The sequence below is a fragment of the Lycium ferocissimum genome, chromosome 3 (assembly GCF_029784015.1).
Source record: "Lycium ferocissimum isolate CSIRO_LF1 chromosome 3, AGI_CSIRO_Lferr_CH_V1, whole genome shotgun sequence".
NCBI classification, from domain to species: Eukaryota; Viridiplantae; Streptophyta; class Magnoliopsida; order Solanales; family Solanaceae; genus Lycium; species Lycium ferocissimum.
The window spans coordinates 41678692-41687317 of NC_081344.1; positions in this window are offsets into that span (position 1 = coordinate 41678692).

Below are 8626 nucleotides of genomic sequence, written 5' to 3' on the forward strand. Positions count from 1 at the left end.
CGCTTCTTACGCTCCTCCAAATTCAAGCTCCAAATCCGCCAAAAATCTACAAATGGTCACATTTACCAAACCTTAGTTAAGGGCATTTATGAGTCGATTCTTTAAAGCAACACTTTGTTCGCCGAAATTTAAAGATTTCCGTAAATACACCGTCCCGAGAATATGGCTCGGCCCAATTCATCCATTAACAACAATCCGAGAATTCAACTCGGCCAAACTAACAACAATGCCAACAATCTTACTAACAACATTCCATTTATATTCAATTCAATTCAATTCAATTTAATTCACATAATCTTTCAACAACTCAATCAACATTTTGCTTTACCCGAAACCTTCCATTTCCACAACAACCATACATGTCATCATTATTCATATATGTTAACTTCAACAACACCCTTCATTCAACACCACATAATCCATAATGACTACAACTAGAATATCAAATTACGTCAATTTACCACAACTTACCAAACCTTCTACCATTCGGCCACAACACTTCTCACATAGATTTTCATGAATTTTCATTCACTTCTATACATTACAATAGCAACCAAACTATTAAATAAAATTAATTCCTCACTTCTACACATACTACTATATTTCAACACTACATGCATGCTCTCATGAATTTTCATGCATTTTCATCCATTTTCATATCAACATACTTCATGTATTTAATTCATCACCTCAATCCAACACTACACATATATTCGGCCAACATACAACATACATATTTTCATATATTTCATCCACTTTACATTATGGAATTCACAACACAACATTCAAACTTCTAAAATAAAATTAATTCATCATTTCTACACAACACCTACTCCATTCGGCCAACGCCATGCATGCACATACTTTATGAATTTCATTCATTTCTTCAACCTACAACATAAATGAACCATCCACAACATGCTAAAGAGATTAAATTCTTACCTTTTCTCCTCAACTCCATAACTTAGCTAAGGTTGCCAACTTGCAACAAGGAGAGAGATTCTTGCTTCAACAACTATACCATGTTAAAGAGGGCCTTCCATTTAGTGAAAATACTAGAAGAAAATATTTTTCCTCCATCAATTTCCCATGGCCAATTTTTGGCCATGGTGGCCGAATGCCTCTCTTGTTGCATTCTCTCTTCTCTTTTTTTTTTTTTTTTCCAAGTCTTTCTCTTATTAAAAGATGACCACCCTTTCCATATATATATATAACATAGGCACATGGTGGTCACATGCCACTTAGTCTTCCACCAATTTTCTCTAGATTATTCCTTTCTTTTCTTGAATTTTCTTCAAGGCCACAAAGATGACTTGTTGTGTCATCTTCTTTTTTTCTTTTTCTTTTTTTGTCACATGGCCAATATGGCCCTTTTAGAATTTTCATGAACCTTTTGTGAGATTACCATTTTGCCCCTCAACTTTTCTCAATATTACCATTTTACCCCTAGCCTTCCACATTATTTTCATTGGCCATTTTGCAAAATTCTCTTTTTACCCTTAACCTTTCTCAATATTTCCATACCACCAATGTTCATAAATAATATTCATAACCCCTCGTGCATTAAAATAACTCTTTAAAAATAATCTTGTCCTTAACTTCTCACCATTGTCTCGCAACATCCGAACGCACGAAATAGGCCATTTGGCCGTGTGGCATATGTGGGGTGCCACACATGGCTTGGCAAATTTTAATTCATCCAAGCCATGTGTGGGCCAAGGTATACATGGATAAAAGAAAGAAGAGGGAGTTCGGCCAAGAGGGGCAAAAATTGAGGCCCAAAAATTGATCATGGAAAATTATTTTCTTCTAGTTTCTCTACTAATTGGAAGGTCCTAAACAACATGAAGTGGTTGTTGGAGCAAACAAATCCCTTGTTCATGCAATTCTCAACCATAGCCAAGTTGAAGAACAAAGTGGAAAAGGGTGAGTTTTAATCCTCTTTTCATATGTTATGCATGGTTTGTGTATGTTGTGGAGTGTGGAAATGAATGAAATTGATGAAAGTGTGTTGTTGATGTTGTTGAAGTGTGTTGTGGCCGTGTGTATGTTATGTTATGTAGGAGTGATGGATTAGTTTTATTTAGCATGTTTGATTGTTGTAGTGTGTTAAGATGAATGAAAATCATGAAGTTGGTAGGTTGGGGTGGTGGCCGAATATGGCCACCCTTGTGTGGTTAAGAATGAATTGATTTTATTTAGTATTTTGGTTGTCGTCGTTATGGATTTTATGATTAAAATGAGAGTTTAATGATTAAAGTTGATGTTGTAATTGTTTGTAGGCTGATTTGGAAGCTAATGTGATTTTAACATAGTTTCTTGAATTTATGAGAATGATGTTGTTAACATGCGGATTATTGGTGTAGTTCATGAATTTGGAAGAAAGAAATGTGTTGTTGATGTTCCTATGGAAATTGGAAGGTTTCGGATTTTGGGTATGTTGGTTGAGTCATTTGAATGTTGTGTGGATTGTTTGAAATATTCTTGAATTTTGTTTGAATAGTTTCGGATTGGTATTTGGATGTATGAGCATTGAAGTTGGCTTAATGGTATGTGATGATTTGAAATAAATGGAATGTTGTCGAATCATGTAGAAAAGAGTTATTGATGTTAGAATGCATATTGAATTAATTGTTGATGTTGTTAGTATGATTGTTGGTATTGTTGTTGAAGATTTGGCCGAGTTGAATTCTCGGGGTTGTTGACTTTATAGGGAAATGTCAAATTTACTCGTAAATGAAATGCTAACTTAGAATTGGATTTCTAAACGCTTATGACTAATGTTTGGTGCCAAATGATGTTATTGTAGATTTTGAGAAGTTGAGACTTGAATTTGGATTAGCTTAGAGAATGGACAAGGTATGTAAAGCTTAACCTTTCCTTCTTTTGGCATGCCTTAGTTGTAAATAGGCTATGACACGAGCCTCAGGAAATTCTATTCTTGCGATCCGAGTATGCCTACGATTCTTATTTGCATTATATCTTTGACATTCGTAATGTAATGGAATAATGGCCCTTATGTCTTTGAAATAATTGGTTTTCAAATGTTGCGTAAAAGTTTTGTTCCTAAAAAGGGTACGTCGGAAAAAGTAGTAACTTTCGTGAAGGAACCGGATCGCCTTGATATGCTCGTGGGATGTTCCATAGCGTATAATGATTACACCTTCCATAGGCGGGCTCGGATTGGGTTGACATCCGTCCGTGGGTCCCGCGACTTTCCTTTGTATAGTTCGCACGATTTTGAAAAAACTTAATATGGCTACCATCTTAACCCCCGGATATGGTTAGTGTACTTACCTGTCGAATCTATAATGACGATTATGTTCTTGATTCCTATAAGCTATGTCTTATGGTTTTGACACGTATCTATGATTTCTAAAAAAAAAAAGTTCTATTTGATATGTTCACGATGGACGTTCGGAGGAAACTTGATTTGATTAATGTTTTGGTTCTTAAGTAATGGTTTGTTTTGATTATGCTATTGAGTTTTTGAAAATGTTTTAAGCGGCATATGGTTATTCACGACTGCGCTCGTGCATATGGTTGTTATATCTTTCGCGAGTCCGGCCGGTTATGTTATCGTGCGCACTATGCTTTATTTCGGAGTATGATGTGTCGGTTCGCCGAGCCCCACTTTAGGGCCGGGTACGTGTATATTATGGTGTTATGATGTGTCCGGTTCGAAAACAGAAACCCTCCTAGAGGGCCGGGTACCGTGTATATGTGTTATGTGATATGTGACGGGGGTTTTCGGAGATATGAAATCTTACGGGTATGATGTGTTATGGCGCCAATGACGGGCGGGCGACCGTATTCACAAGAGCCCCGTACGTGATTTGTGTTTTTAAGTAAGCATTTTGATATTATGGATTTTGCATTTTATTTTGTGCCTTTTGTTCCGATTATGATCCTATTTACTTTTCATGCTTTGCATACTCGGTACACATTAAATCGACCCCCTTTCTTAGAGGTTGCGTTTCATGCGTGAGTACAAATACTTGTTTGGGTGGTCCACGGCTTAGGATCCATTCGGCTTTGTCTTGGAGCGCTCCTTGTTCGAGCCTATGTGTTGGACACTCTTTATTATACATATGTATATGTTTGTTCAGGGTACGGCGGGGCCACAATCTGTCATATGATTTTGTTGTTACTCTTGAGGTACGTAGACACGTATGTGTGGGTTGTGGGTGGTCTTTGTTCGGTTGTGTCGGTGTGATTGTGATACGGACGTCCCCCCCCCCAAGCTATTTGTATTTTTGATAACCATCTTTGGAAGTTGTGTGATATATATATATATATATATATATATATATATATATATTTGTAACTTTAGGGTGATGTGACGTGCCATTTCTCTGTGTGTATATGATGCGATTATGTCGGCTATGATCTAATGTCGACCTTTGTATATATGTAAGCTATTTGTACGGCGATTATGGTTAATGGTTATGCGTTTGGGTGCCCGGCTCGGGCACTAGTCACGACCCTGCGGGGTTGGGTCGTGACAAAAGTGGTATCGAGCGGTTCGTCCTCGGATTGTCTACAGACCGTGTCGGAGAGTCTTGTTTATGGTGTGAAGCCGGCCACACTTATAAATAGGAGGCTGCGGGGCATTTAGGAATCAGTGACCCTTTTTCTGTCTTAGATCGTGCGATAGAGCCAAGTCATAGGAAATGAAATTCCTTATGTTAACATTTGATTTCAGTAGGAGAACGACATTGACAGAAGGAAGCGATTGACGATATTGGAAGCTATGAAGCACGCAGGTAAGCAAAGGTACGAAAGGAATGGGTTAAATAAGGTATTGAAGTATGATCGAAATGTAAAGTTGGAAACCAAAAGGGAAAGTAAACAGGAAAGTGTAACAGGCGCAGTTCGAGTTGGACATACGTGGTAAATCTATCATTTTCATACTATTATTGTCGATGGGAGACTCCGTGTTGCGATATGATATGATATGTATATATATATATGTTGGCCCTGTGAGGCATTGTTGGTATTTCTGACGCGTTGGTGTTTTGAGATAGTAAGAAATATAGAGGAAACTGCGAAATTTTCCCGTAAATAAAACAAGAATGAGATATGGGTTGTAATATGCCTTGAAAGGTCGTGTCAATAGCAAAGATAGAATTTGACTAAGTTGCAAGTACGGCTGACCTTGAAAAATAAGTTAACTGTTGAATTGATGATAATAGTAATTAGGAGGTCGATATTGATATGATGAAAAGAAATTAAAAAGGGTTTGTGATATTAGAGATGACTTGGAAGAGGTTGGTAAATCTTGATAAAAGTACGTTACATTACCAACTCGAATTAATAGCGAGGGATAAATTATGACGAGTTCATAGTTAGGAAAAATGATAGTATGATTGAGACAAGAAAACAAGAAAAAAAGAGATTGCGACGGATATGAATGTGTTGATAATACGATTCGTAAGATATTAAGGACAAGATGTGACTATAAGATTGATTAAACGGGATATTATGTGAATAAAATAAGGATTGTTACAAAATGAGCAAAGTCTAGCGAGGAAGTGAAAAAAATAGGACGTGATCTATGTGACTAAAGTATAAGGTGAGCTATTGATCAAAAAAAAAAAGAGAGGTTTATGAGGTCTTCTATAGAGAAAGTTCGAATGGAGGTTACGAGATAACGGAAAAGATAGTAAGCACAAAAGAAGAAGGGATTAATTGGAAAAGGAGATGAAAGAAAAGCGGGCGAGATAATAGTACGGTAATAGATTATGGCATATATAGCCAAGAACATGAGTAATATCGGTGACGGAAGCGAAGAAAGACAAGCCATAGAAAGATGAGCAACGAGATAGAATGAGTGTTAGAAAATTTGGTATGATAAGAACAAATAGGGATGAATAGAATATGAATTGAAAATGAGAAAGGGATTATGAAGGAATAGTATTATCCGAAGGACATAGAGGGATTATAAAATTCCTCGCGCGCAGAGAAAAAGGATGGGCATAGATTGGAGAGATATGGTAAAGAGGATACCAAAGGAAGCACCCCAGATAGACGTAATTAAATAAGTACGAATATGGAACGAAAAGGGAATACGCAGTTGTGAATTTAAAGGTGTAGTACGACGACATGGTGATAAGATAAGGTTATTAGTGAGACGAACTTGGTGTGTTTTTGAGTGAGTCAGAAGCCTGTGTTGGTTACACCGTAAGGGTAGAAAGGCATAAAGCATAAAGGGATGCTGCGTGCACACGACTCCACCTCGAAAATAATGGAATCTTAAGCGACAAAGACGGTAGGCTTGAGGAACGGATGGTGCAATATAGTTTCATTAAAAAGGAATAGATGATATAGGTTGCGATAAGATACTATTTCGAGAGAACTTTGGACACTTATCGTTGGAATATAAGTGCCACCTAATTGAGAATTTGGAATGCCTACAAGTATTAAATAATTATTGATTGAAGTACGAGACCCTTTCTAATTCGGCGGGAGTGTGTTATGAGCATGTTTTGAAATGTCAAGACTTCAACTTACTCCAATTATGTGACGAAGGTCATGCGATGAGGTTGATGCGATCGTAATAACATTAGAACGTCGCATTTCATCAGGGTCCCAAAGTTAAGCGTCTTTGGAGTGGGAGCAATTTTAGGATGGGTGACCCTTGGGAAGTTTTCTGAAAGTCTTACAAATTCGGACATGAGAAGCGAATGAGAATCTAGAGTTAATCTAAGAAAAAAAAAATTAGAATATGCGGAGTGAGCGAAACCTTAAGAGGTCACATAGGACGAGGCGAGAATAAACTGGGTGAAAAAAAAAAGGCGCATTACAGCTTTAGGATCAGGGTGAGTTGAATAGTATTTGGAGATATTTTGTAAGTAAGATGGTAGCAATTATGCATACGTATGTATATGACATCCCATACATGACTATATCAGCGGGTATGTATATCCCAGTAATCGACGTTGTGACATATTGGAAGGCATTAATCGGACAGGGTAATGAAGTTCAAGTAGAAGGAAATAAAGTGGCACAAATGCTACAAGGCAAGCGGATGTCGTTTTCCACTACGAGTTTGGAAAGTTCTAATATAATGATATTGGGAAAGAAAGTGAGCGAGAAAGGAAAGGTGACCTAAATGTCGGGAAAAAAGCGAAAAGTAAGAAACATGAGAAGTCCAAGAGAAAGAATGAATAAGCGTGTGAGAGGCAATGGTAGCCAAGGGATTCCTAACTTTCGAAAGATAAGTGCCGAAGACGATGGATATCTAAAAACCATTGGTGTATGAGGACCTCCTAAGTAAATGGGGGAAAAACATATTGGACTTGAAAGGAATTATGGCCCCAAAAGGGGGAAATTTATTAGCTTGGAGCTAAAGTTCGAAACGATCGCCAATACAAGGAAATCCAAGACGCGTATACTTGTGTTACGAGAGAATTGTAAGGGAGTGAGAGTTTCCGTACCCTATGCCTTGAGTTGTACTGTAAGATCTGAGGGATAAAGGTTAAAGAAGCAGTTGTAGCAGAAAACTAAAGGAATAGTTTAAGGGACATAGCCTAAATACTCACTAGCGACAAAGTCATGTTGGGTGAGCACTCGGAACGTAAAGGTAAATTGGTGACAAGGATGTAAGGACTAATGACGCCGACCATTGAACCGCAAGTGAATCTCGATACAGTATGTCACCCTCGACATCGACGGGGTACCGAGCGTACTATCCGGACACCAAAGGAAGATGTTATGGGCCCGTATTATTGACTTCAAATATAACCGAGATGATCTTTTGCCACTTGTTGAGTCCTCTTTATAATAATAGCTACCATTCTAGTATCCGGATAGTCGTACGAGGTTTGTGTGCAGAAGTGCGGTTCACCGATTACTGGTTCGGTGTTGGCGAAACTAAGTTAATTAGCCGGGTAGGGTTCGGCAAGTCATTGGTGAGGTAACATCTATTCAGGAGCGGTCATTAGCAATTCAGAGTCAACAGGAATCGTATGTGGATAGTCGACGTCAATGTTTAGGGTCCCAGATTGGGTAATTCTGAGAGCGTTAGCCATCAAGGACGTTATGAGATTCGGTAACAAGATGAAGTTCGTTGATCCGAAGTATATTGGAATTTGTCAGATCGTCCGTAAGGTAGGCAAGATTGCCTATGAATTAGATCTACCATCTGAATTGGGAACAGCACGTCCAGTCTTCCACGTGTCAATGCTTCGTATATGTGTAGGCGACCCTTCCAGAGTATGTCCTATAGATGACATCCAGGTGACAGAGGAATTAGCCTACGAGGAACAACCTATATCTATACTGGATCGTCAGGTGAGAAGATTGTGTACTAGAAACATAACTTCCGTTAAGATATTGTGGCATATTCCTACTTATTTCCGGTGTCGTCAGGTAATCTAAATTCCCAAATGGGTTATGTTGGTTGATTAACTAATTATATGTGACGACTATGAAGAGACTCCCCCGAAGTACTTACAAGACCGTAGGATCAGTTTAACATTCAAGGACGAATGTTCTAAAGGGGGGGAGGATGTTATATCCCGTATTTTGTACATTGGGACAATCCGAGTTAACCATGAAAAGTTAGGGACAAGACTATTCCGGGATACGAAGTCGAGACTTTTGACCTTCGATTTTGTTTTAA